General features: G+C 43.0%; 1 protein-coding gene across 2 annotated transcripts in view; it reads left to right on the top strand.

Annotated features, from left to right (window-relative positions):
* The window catches only part of LOC140491437 (sodium- and chloride-dependent GABA transporter 1), a 110,429-nt gene that overhangs the window by 13,983 nt on the left and 77,505 nt on the right, over positions 1–18,941 (top strand). The window lies entirely within an intron of this gene.

The following is an 18,941-nucleotide window of genomic DNA, read 5'->3' as shown; positions in this document are numbered from 1 at the left end:
GAGCGAAACAAAATAGAAAAGCTTCTGAGGGTAGGAGTGACACTTCATTGGGAACAGAGGTGTCTTACCACTTTGCAGCATCACCTGTCTGATTGAATGTCACAGTAACTGCAGCTACAAGAGTCATGTAACGCAGGCTACCATTCTTTGAGCCATACAATGTCTGAAGCTTATTGATACTCTTTCCATAACATCCAGTGCAGCAAAACATCGTGTCATTGTTCAGACTGACCACAGTTCATTTCCCTTACCAACTTAGAAGGATTGCCCCAACTGATGAATGACCAGACCCCTGATTGAACTCTGTCTTACCATGGTTGACTTACTATGAGTCCTCTACCTCTGCTGTATCTGCAGGACTGACTGTGGCCAACTCACCACACTAATAATATGAAATCACTGATCTTCAGTGCCCAAGCACCTGACTTACTCTGTCCAAAATGTTGGACTGATGCTATCTTAATATACCTCTTGACTGATGACAGTCGCAGTTGACTTGACTGAGGACTACTTCCCTTGGACTTTCGGACATGGGAACTTTGTTGAAGAACATTCAGTGTATTTACCTCACAAGCTGCTGGCACATGGTATAGTTGTGACATCGATGTTTGTAAAACAACATGCCAACCAACCTCCCTATTCAAAAGAAAAGATAAACAACTGTGGATGCTGGAAACCTGAAACAGAACAATTCTGAAGAAGGGTCACAGGAATTGAAATGTTCACTCTATTTTCTCTTCACTGATGCTGCCAGACTTGCTGTGGTTTTCCAGTAATTTCTGTTTTGGACTTAACTACCATCACTGGCAAACAGGACAAAGCTACCTAGCTGAGGGTAGAAGTAAGAGTCTTATGTCTAAGTGTTTCCATTGAAACAAATTGAGTCATATTTGTTTAAAATGTTGGAAGTTGCGTGGGAAGTCCATGAGCCTTATTGGGATTGGTAAGGGTGAGTTCAAGAAAAGATCTCATAAGGAAAATACCAAATTGTAACATTAGCTATGACAATGAGACTGAAGGTAAACACTACAGTAAGTATAGGAGAGATGAGTAAGGTTGATGAAACATCTTTCCTCAAAAGAAAAGGTAACTATTTTTCTTCAAATTATGCAGCTAAACCCATAACTATATTAATGAATACAGGAGCTTCTCAAACTCTTTTGCTGGGGAAGAACATAGTTTGCCCTACAGACAATGCATTGAAACCCAAAGTTTTAATAAAGGGGATAAGTGGAGAGTATGCACCCATTCTGTTGTACAAACTGTGACATATTGTCCAGAACAGTGGCAGTAGGAATTGTTGAGAAATTGCCTGTGGATAGAAATGACTTATCCTTGGATAATGATTTAGCCAGAGTGAAAATTACAGCTTCCCTCATAATCACATCAAATCCAAGGGAGGTTAAAGGGATGGGACAGTGACAGAAACAAGTTCTAGCTATTCTTCCATCATGGGCGGTGATCAAAGCAATACCTAAACAAAATAAGTAACCAAAAAGATCAAAATAATACTTCAAATAAATGTTGGTGTAGCTGAAATTGTACTTTCAATATATTCTAACAAACCTACTCAGCGACCTTATTATACACCTCTAAAACCCAGGTGTCCTAGGTAAGAGGTAGGGACATTATCATTGCACCACAACATCCCTTACCTAAGGATGTCTTCAAGGATGAGGATAATTCAACAACAAGTATTTGGTCAATCTTTTTAAATTGAGGCTCACAAAGCAGATCTGCTGAAGTTAAACAACTTAACACAATGAGCCCACACTGAAGTTGAGACTGAAGACGTTTTTACGTTAAAAATTAAATTCTGATTAGAAAGTGGAGATATCCTCACAGATGTGCAGGTGAGAAATCAATACTTTTTTGAAAAATTAGTTGCTATCATCAAGGTATCATAAGGAAATATTGGGATGAATGCATCAAATTTCTATGTCAGAGTCATAGAGTCATGGAATCATAGAGATGTACAGCACAGAAACAGACCCTTCAGTCCAACTCATCCATGCCACCCAGATATCCTAAGTTAATCTAGTCCTTTTTGCCAGCATTTGGCCCATATCCCTCTAAACCCTTCCTATTCATATACCCATCCAGATGCCTTTTAAATGTTGTAATCGTACCAGCCTCCACCATTTCCTCTGACAGCTCATTCCATACATGCACCACCCTCTGCGTGAAAAAGTTGTCCCTTAGTTCTTTTTTATATCTTTCGCCTCACACCTTAAACTTATGCCCTCTAGCTTTGGACTCCCCCACCCTGGGGAAAAGACCTTGGCTATTCACCCTATCCATGCCCCTCATGATTTTTTAAACATCTGTAAGGTCACCCCTCAGCCTTCGATGCTCCAGGGAAAATATCCCCAGCCTATTCAGCCTCTCCCTATAACTCACATAGGAATGTAGGAACATGTCCACATCTAATCAAACTAACATCTTTAATACCCATACCAAATTTAGAAGAACTATTCATGAGATTGTGGTAGACTGGATATGACCATGACTGAAAATGAAAGCAAAACATCAATACATCCTCTAGATTTGGAGAGGAGAACTCAATTTCCAAAAGTTGTGCCTTTGAGGACAATTGCAGCTGAAGTAGTGATAAATTAATTAGCTCAGATTTTAACTTGTTAATGAACTAACAACAGAAATACAATTGGATCTAGGTCCTAATAGAGTGGCACAGTGGCTCAATGGTTAGCACTGCTACCTCACAGCTCCAGAGACTCAGATTTGAGTCAACCTTGGGTGACTGTCTGTGTGGAGTTTGCACATTCTCCCTGTGTCTATGCAGGTTTTCTCTGGGCACTCTGGTTTCCTCCCACAGTCCAAAGATGTGCAGTTTATGTGAATTGGCCATGCTAAATTGCCCATAGTGTTCAGGGATGTGTAGGTTAGGTGCATTAGTCAGGGGTAAATGTAGAGTAATAGGGTAAGGGAATGGATCTAGGTGGATTACTCTTCAGAGGGTCAGGGTGGACTTGCTGGGCTGAAGGGCCTGTTTCCATTCTGTAGACATTCTGATTCTAATGTTATGTCTTAATTTTTTTAGAACATAAGCAATTTGGATATTAACAGTTTGAATCACTACATAATATCCATGAACCCACAAAGCTTTGGAGAAATACCATCAGATTCTCAAGACAATGATCAAGGCATATTGTTACAAATACCCACAGGATTGGGATAAATGATTGGATTTTTTTTTTGTTAATTGCAACCAGAGATTTTCTGAATGAATCCAAGTAGTACAATCCATTTGAATTGATCTATGGAAGATCAAGTAAGGTTTTTTAGGAAATTGAAGGATATCTGCAGAAATATACTAGTATGATGTGGATGGAGGTGATAAAGACCAATAAAATAATACACATGTCAGGGATATTTACTCAATCGGTTTAGATATGCTGGAATAGGCTGCTGGAGAAAGTGGGGCTTTAATCACTCAGAAATAAGCACATTACTACACAAGCCCTCACTAAGAGTTGTCTCATTTAGATTGTGTAGAACAAGCTAAGGTGGAAATGAAGATGAAATACACGCCAGAAAATCACTTGATTGACCCATGTCATAGCAATTGGAGCTCACACATGATTTTATTTCCTAATGTGGATACACTCCCTTGCTACGAGCTCTCTAGTGGCACAGTGGCAGTGTCCCTACCCCTGGACCAGGATGCCTGGGCTCAAGCCCTATCTACTCCATAGGTGGGTAGTAACATCTCTGGAACGGTTTAATTGGGGGAAAAAAAATCCGACCTCCCCTTCACTTTTGATGATCTGCACAAAAATGAGCCATTTGAAGGATATGAGTAATTTATTCGTGGTGGTCAGTTGGTTTAAAAAAAACACGAGTGATTTGTGATGAGGGAGGAAAATAAACAACTAGATCTTGCAAAGTCAGCAGAAAATACAGTAAAATAAACAGATTCATATTCAATCACTCAGTTAGAAGATCACATTGATAGAGTCAGTAGTGTTTCATTCCTCACTGTAGGAGCGAGATTCCCCCGACTGGAGACAAAGACACAGGAGGTAGATGGGATACATGACTCCTATTCGAGCAAACACCAGTTAATGCAGGGAGCCGGCCAAAGGATCTTCCTTGAATCAGGCTTTGATGTGAAGCTACATTTATTTAATATGACATTCCATGGGATTGTAATCCTGTTGCTATAAATTCTGTGTCATATGATTCTGCTCCACAACCACCTGATGAACAAGCAGCGCTTCAAAAGCTCGTGCCTCCAAATAAACCTGTTGGGCTATAAACTGGCGTTGTGTGATTTTTAAATCCATTTTGAGTTACAATGATCATGCACAGCATGGTTACTGTACCATCCCTTGCCTTCTGTAGGACCAATCTTATAAAACGCCTGATCAATGATGGACACTCCCATGGACAGCACTAGGTTATTTTTTTTAAAATTATGTTTAACAATTATTGTAATCTCGAAGCCTTGTCATCTTTCTACATTGCATTCCAAAGCTTCTGGCTGTCATCTTTCAGTCACGTGTATCTCTAAGGAGTGCTTAAATTCTATTGTCCATTGTACTGGCTATCAATGATCAAATTCCCATAACCCTTTTAATATATAAAAAAAACCATTGATTCTGTTATAAAAACTTAATGTTAATATTTATTATCAGTTTTAAAATTATTTCTATTGCTAACTTTTTTTAGCTAAAATACACCAGGCATCTCTTTAATGTTTTACAATTAAGTTGCATACTTTGTGATTATTCAAAGAATCTTTAACTAGAACGTATTAATATTGTAAATACTTTCAAAGAGAGAGCTAATTTCTGCAAGATAACTTTAGCTGCTGTTTTGATGGCTGAACACATCCTTAATGAGACTAGAATTAATTACTTAGGTAGTGATTTTTCAATGCTTTTGAGTTTCAATTTCACTATTTCTTCTGTATTTTGTTATAAACCTTCGATACATTCATCCTTGAATGTTTATTGTAACTTATTGTTTAGGTAAAGCTCCCTTCTGCCTTGGAAAGACACTTTCTCAAAGGCACCATTTTTTTTCACTTATGATGATGCAAGTTTTTTTGTCTCAAAAACAGGCAGCTCCAACACTCACTACAACTCATGTGTTGAAGGGGTACTGCAAGTAACATTGACTTGAAAACTTAAAGAAACATCAGCTTTTGTTATACCAAATGGATTTTGCAAAGGTCACATCTTATTTTTCTTTACTTTTTTATTGTGAACTGAAAAGGGAAAGGGACTGTTTTAAAACCAAGGTCAATTGAAGGGTCTGCTCCTCTGTTAAAACAAGTTTGAGAGCCTCATTGTGAGGTATGTTTATGCCGTTGCTTTGGAGGCAGCAGAGGAGATGAGATAAAATTGCATGGCATATGGCCGGCAACAGTGTGCAGATTGGTTAGTGCAATTGTGACCCGCTGTAGATGCTAGAGGTTATTCAGCCTGATGACAATTCTGAGTGGCTCCAGGTCACTGAACAGGTGATGTGGGGTTTCATCGAGACAGGCGCAGTCATTTTCTGGACTGTAAGAAGCAGACTTTGTGTGTGTGTCTCTTTCTCTCTATAGTAAAAGTAATCAAAGTCTGAAGAAAGCCAAAAACCAAACAATACCAGGTTATAGTCCAACAGGTTTAATTGGAAGCACTCTAGCTTTTGGAGCGACGCTCCTTTGTCAGGTGACAGTGGAAGACACAATTCTAAGGCACAGAATTTATAGCAAAAATTTACAGTGTGATGTAACTGAAATTATACATTGAAAAATACCTTGATTGTCTGTTTAGTCTTTCATCTGTTCGAATACCATGATAGTTTCACTTCTTTCATGTGTAAATCACAAAACCTTTTTTTAAAAGTTGCATTCTCAGGTTAGCTGTAACAATGGGCATTAGCTAGACAATATGTTGAAGGTGATAGCCCCCTGTGTTCTCTGTCTATGCCACGATGTTTAGAGTGATTCTAATCTAAAAAGTGAGAAAACAGAGTTTTACATGAATTCATGTAGTTTTTGAGCAAAGTACAATGCAACTCTGCAAGTACAAATTCATCCTACAAAATATATATGTGCACGTTGGTCTTTGACTGTGTGCGCGTGCCTGGGGTGGGGGGCTTGTGAGTGTCTGTGAGAGAGAGTGTATATGTGTGTGCATGACTGTGGAGTAGTCTAAGTCTCTGAGAGGATGCCTGTGTGGGTGTGGGATGTGTGTGTCTGTAAGGGTGTGTGTGAATGTCTGTGTGCATGTCTGCGTATATGTGTGTCCTTGTGTGTGTGTGTGTGTGTTTGTCTGTGTGTGTGTCTGTGTGTGTGTATAATGCAATGGTGGTCACCTGTAATGTGACATGAACCTAAGGTTCCGATTGAAGCCCTCCCTACTGGTACTGAACTTAGCTATCAGCCTCTGCTCAGCTACTTTTCACTGCTGCTTGTCCCGAAGTCCGCCTTGGAGGATAGTCACCTGAAGGTCTGAGGTCGAATGTCCTGGGCCACTGAAGTGTTCCCCAACTGGGAGGGAACACTCCTGTCTGTTGATTGTTGTGCACCGCACAAACTCTGGGATTATTACTGATTCTTAAACATCTTGAAATTAATGTATATTAACCATAATTTCTTGACTTTTGTGAAGAAACATAAAATTTCAAATGTGAGATTGTCTCAGTGAAGTTTGTTAATTTCATTTTATGAGATAAGGTTTGTTCATATTGCTGGGAAAGAGAGTTAAATGCTGTAATATTGAAAATTTGAGAATAAAAATTGCCAGAATTTGTATCAATCCTGCACAAAGAATGAGTGAGGTTGAATGACTTCTGCGTGAATGAATTTTCTTGTTTAGATTACTTACAGTGTGGAAACAGGCCCTTCGGCTCAACAAGTCCACACCGACCCGCTGAAGCGCACCCATCCACACCCATTCCCATACATTTACCCTGCACCTAGCACTATGGGCAATTTAGCATGGCCAATTCACCTAACCTGCATGTTTTTGGACTGTGGGGGGAAACCCGGAGGAAACCATGCAGACACGGGGAGAATGTGCAAACTCCACACAGTCAGAGGTGGGAATTGAACCCGGGTCTCCTGGCACTGTGAGGCAGCAGTGCTAACCACTGTGCCACCATGCCGCCCACTTGTATTTCATTATATACTTGTTTCACCAACCAGCAGTCAAAGTCAGGCAAACATACCATCTTGATATTTCAGCTGATCATTTATATACTTGTGATAGCCCATGGAATAATAGTGTTTGATGCACGGCACATTAATCACAACAGGGTCACGTCAGATAGATCAAACTGTTTATTTTGTGGGCCCCTTGGAAGGGAAAATACTCTGATTGATGTTTTTCTCAGCCTAGAGAGAGGCAAATTACTGGCTCTGAGTGGTCTGTGTCCTACGCGCATTTAACTCAATGCAGTGGAGTAGAGTTCAATCCCCTTCCTGCTGGAGGTCACGATGATCATAGTTGAAATATCCGAGGACCTTTCCTTGGTCTGGGAATCAAGCAAGTAAGGCAATGGATGACAAGCCTCCCTTATTGCTGTTAATGGCCTTTGTATTACAGATTAGATTCCAGGAATGTTGGATATTGGAGTAGAATTGGATGGGTGTTATACAGTTTTAGTTTAGTGGGGACGAGAGAGACTCACGGTTGGTGCATTGCCTCCCGGGTGCCAGGGTGCGTGATGTCTCTGATCGTGTTTTTGGGATCCTTTGGGGGGGAGGGAGAGCAGCCCCAAGTCGTGGTCCACATTGGCACCAATGACATAGGTCGGAAGAGAGATGGGGACTTAATGCAGAAATTCAGGGAGCTAGGATGGAAGCTTAGAGCTAGGACAAACAGAGTTGTTTTCTCTGGTTTGCTGCCCATGCCATGTGCTAGTGAGGTGGGGAATAGGGAGAGAAAGGAGTTGAACACATGGTTACAGGGATGGTGCAGGAGGGAGAATTTCGGGTTTTTGATTAATTGGAGCTCTTTCTGAGGTAGGTGGGACCTCTACAAGCAGGATGGTCTTCATCTAAACTAGAGGGGTACCAATATCCTGGGTGGAAAATTCGCTAAAGCTATTAAGGTGGATTTAAACTAATACAGCAGGGGGATGGGAATCAAAATTGTAGGACAGGTACAGAAGAGGATGAGAGTAGGGAGTTCCCAAATCAACTATCTGACACTGGCAAGCGAGAACCTGGTTTGAAGTGTGTATACTCCAACGGGAGGAGCATCCGAAATAAAGTGGGTGAACTGGCAGCGTGGGTTGGTAACTGGGACTTCGATGTTGTGGCCATTACGGAGACATGGATAGAGCAGGGACAGGAATGGCTGTTGCAGGTTCCGGGATTCAGATGTTTCAGTAAGAACAGAGAAGATGTTAGAAGAGGGGGAGGTGTGGCATTGTTGATCAGGGACAATATTACAGTTGTAGAAAGGATGTTTGGGAACCCATTAACTGAGGTAGTATGGACTGAGGTTAGAAACAGGAAAGGAGAGGTCACCATGCTGGGAGTTTTCTCTAGGTCTCTGAATAGTCCCAGAGATGTAGAGGAAAGGATAGCAAAGATGATTCTCGATAGGAGTGAGACAGGCAGGGTAGTTGTCATGGGGGACTTTGACTATCTAAATATTGACGGGGATCACTACAGTACGAGTACTATAGATGAGTCAGTTTTTGTCCAATGTGTGCAGGAGGGCTTCCTGACACAGTATGTAGACAGGCCAACAAGGGGCGAAGCCACATTAGATTTGGTACTGGGTAACGAGCCTAGGCAGGTGTTAGATTTGGAAGTGGGTGAGCACTTTGGAGACAGCGATCACAATTCTGTCAAGTTTACTTTAGTGATGGAAAGGGATAGGTATACTCCACCGAGCAAGCGTTACAGCTGAGGGCAGGTCAGGTGAATTGGCCATGCTAAATTGCCCGTAGTGTTAGGTAAGGGGTAAATGTAGGGGCATGGGTGGGTTGCGCTTCGGCGGGGCGGTGTGGACCTGTTGGGCCGAAGGGCCTGTTTCCACGCTGTAATGTAATATAATCTAAAAAAATATAGAACGTGTGAGCCGTGGTTAACTAAGGAAGTGGAATCCCTGGTCAAGAAGAAGAAGAAGAAGGCTTATGTTAGGACAAAATATGAAAACTCAGTCAGGGCACTTGAGGGTTACAAGGAATTCAGGAAAGACCTAAAAATAGAGCTCAGAAGAGCCAGGAGGACACATGAGAAGTTGTTGGCGGATAGGATCAGGGTTAACCCTAAGGCTTTCCATAGGTATGTCAGGAATAAAAGAATGATGAGAGTTAAATTATGGCCAATCAAGGATAATATTGGAAGTTGTGTGTGGAGTCAGAGGAGATAGGGAAGCACTAAATAAATATTTTTCGACAATGTTCACTATGGAAAATGAAAATGTTGGCAAGGAACATACAGAGATACTTGCATCTAGACTAAAAGAGATTGAGGTTCACAAGGAAGAGGTATTAAAAATACTGCAGCGTGTGAAAATAGACAAGTCCCCTGGGCCAGATGGGATCTATCCTAGGATCCTCTGGGAAGCCAGGGAAGAGATTGCCAAGCCTTTGGCATTGATCTTCAAATCATCATTATCTACAGGAATGGCTAGAGGACTGGAGGATAGCAAATGTGGTTCCCTTGTTCAAAAAGGGTAGTAGAGACAACCCTGGTAATCACTTCAGTTGTTGGTAAAGTGTTGGAAAAGGTTGTAAGAGATAGGATTTATAACCATCTAGATCAGGGACAGTCAGCACAGTTTTGTGAAGGGTAGGTCATGCCTAACGAAACTTATTGACTTTTTTGACAAAGTGACCAAACAGGTAGATGAGAGTAAACCGGTTGATGTGGTGTATATGGATTTCAGCAAGGCGTTCGATAAGGTTCCCCACAATAGGCTATTATACAAAATGCAGAGGAATGGGATTGTGGGAGACATAGCAGTTTGGATCAGTAATTGGCTTGCTGTAAGAAAACAGAGGATGGTAGTTGATGGAACATGTTCATCTTGGTGTCCAGCTACTAGCGGCGTACCGCAAGGGTTGATGTTGGGTCCACTGCTGTTCATCATTTTTATAAATGACTTTGATGAGAATTTAGAAGGGTGGGTTAGTAAATTTGCGGACGACACTAAGGTCGGTGGAGTTGTGGATAGTGACGAAGGATATAGTAGGTTGCAGAAAGACATAGATAGGATGCAGATCTGCGCTGAGAGGTGGCAAATGGAGTTTAACGTGGACAAGTGTGAGGTGATACACTTTGGACGGAGTAATCGGAATGCAAAGTACTGGGCTAATGGTAAGATTCTTGGGAGTGCAGATGAGCAAAGAGATCTCTGTGTCCATGTACACAGATCCCTGAAAGTTGCCACCCAGATTGACAGGGTTATTAAGGCGGCATACAGTGTTTTGGCCTTTATTAATAGAGGGACTGAGTTCCGGAACCAGGAGGTTATGCTGCAGCTGTACAAAGCTCTGGTACGGCCGCACTTGGAGTATTGTGTACAGTTCTGGTCACCACATTATAAGAAGGATGTGGAAGCTTTGGAAAGGGTGCAGAGGAGATTTACTGGTATGGAAGGAATGTCTTACGAGGAAAGGCTGAGGGCCTTGAGGCTGTTCTCGTTAGAGAGAAGAAGGTTGAGAGGTGACTTAATAGAGACATACAAGATAATCAGAGGGTTAGATAGGGTGGACAGCGAGAGCCTTTTTCCAAGAATGGGGATGGCAAACACAAGGGGACACAACTTTAAAGTGAGAGGAGATAGGTATAAGACAGATGACAGAGGTAGTTACTCTACTCAGGGTAGTAAGGGTATGGAATGCTTTGCCTGCAACTGTAGTAGATTCACCAACTTTAAGTACATTTAGGTCGTCATTGGTCAGGCATTTGGACATACATGGAATAGTGTAGGTGGGATGGGCTTCAGACTAGCATGACAGGGCGGTGCAACATCGAGGGCCGAAGGGCCTGTATTGTGCTGTAATGTTCTATGTCCAATGTTCTATATTCTATACACAAAACAGCTGACTTCCAGAGGTGAGGTGAGGTGGCTAGTTTTGAATTCCACACAGCAACTGGCCAAATCAGGGCGCCCTAGCAAAATTGAAGTCACTTGGGAGTCAGGAATAAAAATTCCTACTGTTTGAGCTAGATCTAGCTCAAAAGAAGGTGATTGTGGTTGTTGGAGGTCAATCATCTCAGTACCAGGGTATTGTTACAAGAGTTTCTCAGGGTTTTCCAAGGCCCAACTATGTTGAACAAAGAGACCTTGAAATGCAGGTTCATAGTTCCTTGGAAGTGGAGTTGCAGGTAGGTGGGATAGTGAAGAAGGCGTTTGATATGCTTTCCTTCACTGGTCAGACCATTCAGTATAGGAGTTGGGCTGTACTGGACACTGGTTCGGCCACTTTTGGAATATTGCATGCAATTCTGGTCTCCTTCCTATCGGAAGGATGTTGTGAAACTTGAAAGGGTTCTGAAAAATGTTGCCCCCACGGTTGGTGGATTTGAGCTATAGAGGGAGGCTGAATAGGCTGGGGCTATTTTCCCTGGAGTGTGGGAGGCTGAGGGGTGACCTTATAGAGGTTTATACGAACATGAGACGCATGGATAGGATAAGCAGGCAAGGTCTTTTCACTGGGATGGGGGAGTCCAGAATTAGAGGGCATATGTTGAGGGTGAGAGGGGAAAGATATAAAAGAGACCTGAGCGGCAACTTTTTCATCAGAGGGTGGTGCATGTATGGAATGAGCTACCAGAGGAAGCAGTGGAGGCTGGTACAATTACAGATTTAAACGATCTCTGGATGGGTCTATGAATATGAAGACATTGGCAGGATATGGGCCAAATGCTGGCAAATGGGACTAGATTAGGTTGGGATATCTGACCAACATGGGCAAGTTGGACCAAAGGGTCTGTCTCCATGCGCAACATCTCTATGACTCTATGACTCTACTTCAACAATGATCTGCGTTCCATCATATGGTGGAGGTAGGGATATTTGCTGATGATTGTGCAGTTAACTTTACAACTTGTCAGCTTGAAGTCATCTGTAGCAATGAATGGTACTCAGTTTTGAGCTGATATATGGCAGGTCACATTTGTGCCAATCAATTGCCAGGCAATGACCATCTGAGAGTCGAGTCAAATCACCTCACCTTGACATCCAATGGGTTTTTATTGTTAATTCCCATAAACCAGCAAAATCCTGAGCATCAACATTGACCATAAATGTAATTGGAATGATATAAATACTGTGGCTATAAGGCAGCACAGAAGCTTGGCATTGTGCAGCAAATAACTTATCGCCTGCCTCCCTAAAGCCTTTCTGCAAGGCATAAGGTGTGAGTGTGACAGCATATTCTTCATTTACCTGGATGAATATATCTCCAATAATACTTAAGATACTTGACAACATCCAGGACAAAGCAACTTATTAGATACCCTATCCACCACCTTCACTCCTGCCCACCACCGATGCACCATCTCTGCGTTGTGATAGCCTCTATACCCAAAAGGGCAAGAGCATCAGACATATAGATCACATACATTTCAGAGCCTGTTGTTACTGAGTGAAAATCCTCAATCTCTCCACCTTACAGCACTTTAGGGATACCTATATCACACACTCTGCACTGCACTTCAGATCGGCAACTACCCATCACATTCTCAACAGAAGTTAAGAATGGGCAATAAATACTGGCCACATTCCACCAACAAACAGGAAAAAAAGAATTCTTTTGTTTAGCCACTTACTGGCCAGTGAACAAATTCTGAGTTTGTTCCATGGAGGTGAATGTGATGAGACATTTATGGATAACTGCAGTAATAGCCTTGTGTATTTTCGCTCATTCTAAGGGATAGCTCTTGCTGGAGTTTGCAGTGATGACAATTGTAGATGAATGGATTGACCCTCCAGTGATGGCTTTCTTGTGCCAACAGTTAATCCAGGACTGGAAAGTACACTTTGAGGTCTTTGTCACGATAGATGTGGCAAAGGTCTTTCTGAATGAATGGGATCTTCTACAGAGAAGAGGTCTCATCCCAGAGAGTTAGATAGTGTCTGTTGAGGAGTACGCTACATAATAATATCATATCATTATAGGTTAGTTACCTTCAAAAAACATTAAAATAATATATGCAAAATGTAAGGAATATTACAATGAAATATCAAGCAATTGAGCACACTCCCGACAACATTGTAGTTTCAAAACAAGTACAGGTTTCTCATTTCTCTGTTGGACGTGCTTATTTGAAAGTAACATGAGAATTTATTGAGACAGTTTCGTTCTGGTTTTACTCATCTTTACTCGCCAGCTCTTCATGTCAGTATGAACAGTGACAACCAGACATTCGATTTAGTTCATTCCCAATGGCATCTGCAGTGAGGGATTAATGATTCTGATGTAAGCACAGCATGGCGACTGAGTGATAAGCAATGGTTGACAACCAGAAAATAATACTATTGGAATAAATTAGAAACTATTAATCCACACCAGTAGACACGAGCCATAAACTAATCAGGAGGTTAAATTGATCTGCTCCATGATGGTGAAATTATTCTCAAAAATGCCACTTTTAGATGGGTTCGTGGGGCTTAGTACAATAAATGTGCAGGTATTACAAAGTGCTTCCTCTAGTATTTGATTGGCCATCCCAAAGGATTAAGTGGAGCTTAAAAGTGAACATATGGTGGATATCACATGTCGTTGATTAAAAAAAAGCTGATTCCTCCTCCAACTCCAGTTTGATTTAGGCCCTTCCTTTCTCCCTAACCTCCCCCACCCCCCACAATTTGATTGTCCACATTGCACATAGTGGGCTTTGCTTGTAAATATTGAATTGGCTACACAGGTGTTTTTTATGGGTAGTGCATAGTAATTATTTTTAGATTACTTACATTTACCCCTTCACCTAACACTATGGACAATTTTAGCATGGCCAATTCACCTGACCTGCACATCTTTGGATTGTGGGAGGAAACCGGAGAACCCGGAGGAAACCCACGCAGACACGGGGAGAATGTGCAAACTCCACACAGTCAGTTGCCTGAGGCAGGAATTGAACCCGGGTCTCTGGCGCTGTGAGGCAGCAGTGCTAACCACTGTGCCACCTCAAAGGGGGAAAAAAACCGCACACTGATTTAGGTGGTGTGAAAGTCTCTCCATTGTACGTGATAGGACTTCTGGGCATATCAAAGAAATGTTGTTGTGGCTCTTCTGGTGAGGTAGTGGTGTCCCTACCTCTAAATCAGGTTCAAGTTCCAATCTGCTCCAGAGGTTCATTGTAATACCTCTGAATGTGTTTATTGGGAAAAAAAATACATTGTTGGTTGTCTCCCTCCAACTCCATTTTAATTTAATCTCCTTTCTGTCTCCCTACCTTCCTCTAATTTTGTTATTACTGCACTTCCCAAGGTGGGCAATGTTTGTTCATTGTTAATGTTTAATTCTTTCCATTAGTTAATTTGGTGGTGGGTTCACCAAAAAAGAAAGAAGAGGGGAAAAGCAACAAATGTGGTCACTGACAAGTTACTTAATGTACCCAGTCAATGTAAAACTAAAGACGCCAATGCGTTATTGGATACATTGCAATGATCTATAAAGGGAAAGTGATGGTCTACACTATTAACCCAGAGATCCAGGTAATGTTCTGAGGCGCCAAGTTCAAATGCTGTCATGGCAGATGGTGACATTTCAATTCAATAAAAATCTGTAATTAAAGTCCAATGATGACCATGAAACTGTTGCTAGTTATTGGAAAAACCCATCTGGTTCACTAATATCCTTTCTGGAAGGAACCTATCATCCTTTCCCGACCGGCTTACATGTGACTCCAGACCTAAAACAATGTGGTTGACTCTTTACTACCATCTGGGCAATTAAGCACATGCAATAAATGCTGGCCTAGCCAGTGAGACCAGAATGAATTTTAAAAAAAATTCTGTGTCAGTTATTAAAAAGTCTTATTGATCATTGTTTGGTCTGTGTTTTCACTATTGTGTGGGAATTTTAATATCCTTCCTCCAAAACTCCACTGATAGGCTGGAGTGGGTTCTGCAAATAACAGTAAGGAGGTTATTTTGACATTGGCCAGTGGTGTAAAGTGCATGATAATGAATCGATAGCCAGTTTTATATCTTCGCTGATTTATAGTTCCACTTTAGAAGTTCATATTGGGACAGCTCTAAGATGGGCAGTTACTTTGCTACCACATGTTGCAGTTTTGTCATCGAATCCCTAAAGTATGGGAGCAGGTCTTTCAGCCCATCGAGTCCACACCAACCCTCCCACCCAGACTCACCCCGACCCCTGTAACCCTGCATTCCCCATGGCTAACCCACCTAACCTTCACAGTACGGGCAATTTAGCATGGTCAATCAACCTAAGGTACACATCTTTGGGAGGAAACCCACGCAGACATGGGGAGAATGTGCAAACTCCACACAGACAGTCACCCGAGGCTGGACTCAAACCTGGGTCCCTGGCACTGTGAGGCCGTAGTGCTAACCGCTGAGCCACCGTGCCACCACCATGTCATTACTAGTATTGCCCAAAATTAAAACTATGTCCTGATGTTTTTTAATGAGACTTGAGTTCCAAGTTATTCTAATGTGCATGGATCCTGTTCAACCTAGAACTAAATGTTTCTTGACAGTACAGAAATGAAAAAGGATATACTCCACATTTCTAAAATGCTGACAAGAATAGGTGAAAAGTGATATTTTAACCTGTGAGCACAGAACCAGAGAATGTCACTGTAAAATTAACAAACCTGTTGTGGACCAGCTCAAATCCCCTCAAAACATATCAAGGAGATGGCCGAGACCCTCACTTTTATCTTATTTAAAAGCTAATTTAAGGTATATGTGATTTGATTGGTCAACTCTACTAGACTTTCAGAAAAACACAGTTTATTCTTATACCACTGTTAAAGTATAAACAAAAAAAAAGAATTAGTGTAACTCTGTTTACTTAAGAGATATATATTTTTTAACTACTAGTCATCAACTGTTCCAGTGTGGCAGCATTCCAAAATCCTACCATTTAGCAAAGGCAAATTCAGCAAAACAGATTTCCCTCACTTGCTATTTTCTCCAAGGAGAAAGTGAGGACTGCAGGTGCTGGAGATCAGAGCTAGAAATGTGTTGCTGGAAAAGCGCAGCAGGTCAGGCAGCATCCAAGGAGCAGGAGAATCGACGTTTCAGGCATGAGCCCTTCTTCAGGAATGAGGAAAGTGTGTCCAGCAGGCTAAGATAAAAGGTAGGGAGGAGGGACTTGGGGAAGGGGCGTTGGAATGTGATAGGTGGAAGGAGATCAAGGTGAGGGTGATAGGCCGGAGTGGGGTGGGGGTGGAGAGGTCAGGAAGAAGATTGCAGGTTAGGAAGGCGGTGCTGAGTTCAAGGGATTTGACTGAGACAAGGTGGGGGGAGGGGAAATGAGGAAACTGCAGAAATCTGAGTTCATCCCTTGTGGTTGGAGGGTTCCTAGGCGGAAGATGAGGCGTTCTTCCTCCAACCGTCATGTTGCTATGGCCTGGCGATGGAGGAGTCCAAAGGACCGGCATGTCCTTGGTGGAGTGGGAGGGGGAGTTGACGTGTTGAGCCATGGGGTGGTTGGGTCGGTTGGTCCGGGTGTCCCAGAGGTGTTCTCTGAAACGTTCCACAAGTAGGCGGCCTGTCTCCCCAATATAGAGGAGGCCACATCGGGTGCAGCGGATGCAATAAATAATGTGTGTGGAGGTGCAGGTGAATTTGTGGCGGATATGGTAGGATCCCTTGGGGCCTTGGAGGGAAGTAAGGGGGGAGGTGTGGGCGCAAGCTTTGCATTTCTTGCGGTTGCAGGGGAAGGTGCCGGGAGTGGAGGTTGGGTTGGTGGGGGTGTGGGCCTGACGAGGGAGTCACGGAGGGAGTGGTCTCTTCGGAACGCTGATAGGGGAGGGGAGGGAAATATATCCCTGGTGGTGGGGTCCGTTTGGAGGTGGCAGAAATGACGGCGGATGATACGCTGTATATGGAGGTTGGTCGGGTGGTAGGTGAGGACCAGTGGGGTTCTGTCCTGGTTGCGGTTGGAGGGGCGGGGATCAAGGGCGGAGGAGCGGGAAGTGGAGGAGATGCGGTGGAGGGCATCGTCAATCACGCCTGGGGGGAAATTGCGGTCTTTGAAGAAGGAGACCATCTGGATTGTTCAGTATTGGAACTGGTCCTCCTGGGAGCAGATGCGGTAGAGACGAAGGAATTGGGAATATGGGATGGCATTTTTACAGGGGACAGGGTGGGAGGAGGTGTAGTGTAGGTAGCTGTGGGAGTCGGTCAGTTTATAGTAAATGTCCGTGTTGATTCGGTCGCCCGAGATAGAAATGGAAAGGTCTAGGAAGGGGAGGGAGGAGTCTGAGACGGTCCAGGTGAATTTGAGGTCGGGGTTGAAGGTGTTGGTAAAGTGGATGAACTGTTCAACCTCCTCGTGGGACCATGAGGCAGTGCCAATACATTCGTCAATGTAGCGGAGGAAAAGGTGGGGGGTGGTGCCAGTGTAGCTGCGGAAGATGGACTGTTCCACATATCCTATGAAGAGGCAGGCATAGCTGGGGCCCCTGTGGGTGCCCATGGCTACTCCTTTGGTTCGGAGGAAGTGGGAGGATTGGAAAAAGAAGTTGTTCAGGGTGAGGACCAGTTCAGTCAGTCAAAGGAAGGTGTCAATGGAAGGGTACTGGTTGGTTCGGCGGGAAAGGAAGAAGCGGAGGGCTTTGAGTCCTTCATGATGGGGGATGGAGGTGTACAGGGACTGGATGTCCATGGTGAAGATAAGGCGTTGGGGACCGGGGAAGCGAAAATCATGGAGGAGGTGGAGGGCGTGGGTGGTGTCCCGAACGTAGGTGGGGAGTTCTTGGACTAAGGGGGACAGGACCGTGTCAGGGTATGCAGAGATGAGTTCGGTGGGGCAGGAGCAGGCTGAGACAATGGGTCGGCCGGGGCAGGCAGGTTTGTGGATTTTGGGCAGGAGGTATTTTCTCCAGGCCAGGAGAAAGGAAAAACCAAAAGAATGAATCAAGCACCAGAGAGGGAACTCAAGCTTTTGCAGCAGCAGAGACAAAGCTGTATCAGCAGCTTTAAATCCAAACCCTCAACTTCAACAACTGAAAGGAAAACTGAAACCTTGGGTCTCTGTGAGCGTGACTCCACCCACACATGCTTCTTTCATCTAATTCTTTTGAAGAAACCAAAGCTCCTTTTTCCACAGAGCAGACACCTCAGCACCAGGTTTACAACACACCAACACCAGAGAATCAGGCAGAACAAATCCCTTTTAAAGACACATTTCATCACAAACCAAAAGAAGATGAAAAGATTATTTGTTCCAGAGCAGTCTATGTATAAAGCTCATGCTTTATCCAAACAAACTAGCTCTTAGCAAAACACTAACTATTTAAATGGAGATGAGTCTTCCTTTCCTACACAACGCTGGTGTCCTCTCCCTAAGGCACATGCCTACAGAAATCTCTCCACCCTCACATCACAATCCAGGTCCTGTAGGCAGTATCCTCTGGTCACACCCACACCTCCTTGGTTTCACTGCTGAGCACAAGAGATTTTGGTGTCTGATTGGTTGGCACTTCTCACCAGTTGTGACCTCTGCCCCTTGGAGTCCTGACTCCAGAGGATGACCTCTTAGTTTGCCATTTCCAGATTGAAATTAGGTTTTTATGGATCTTCCTGGTAAGAGGCAGCCCAGAGTTCTAATTAGTTGTCAAAATAATCCTCAGTGCCACAACAAGACTCAATCTAATGTGTGAATTCAGGTCCTTGTACATGAAATAACCTTTTCTTATACTTGGCAATATTCAGTCCATATAAAATCCTTGATTAGATTTGATCAGCAGGGAGCACTTAACACATTATTTAAGGTTCCTAGCATAATAAACTGACTTGCAATTAGATCAA

Source organism: Chiloscyllium punctatum, chromosome 19 (genome assembly GCF_047496795.1).
Source record: "Chiloscyllium punctatum isolate Juve2018m chromosome 19, sChiPun1.3, whole genome shotgun sequence".
NCBI classification, from domain to species: Eukaryota; Metazoa; Chordata; class Chondrichthyes; order Orectolobiformes; family Hemiscylliidae; genus Chiloscyllium; species Chiloscyllium punctatum.
Note: the sequence above shows the minus strand (reverse complement) of the source record. Positions and strands in the feature narration are given on the sequence as shown.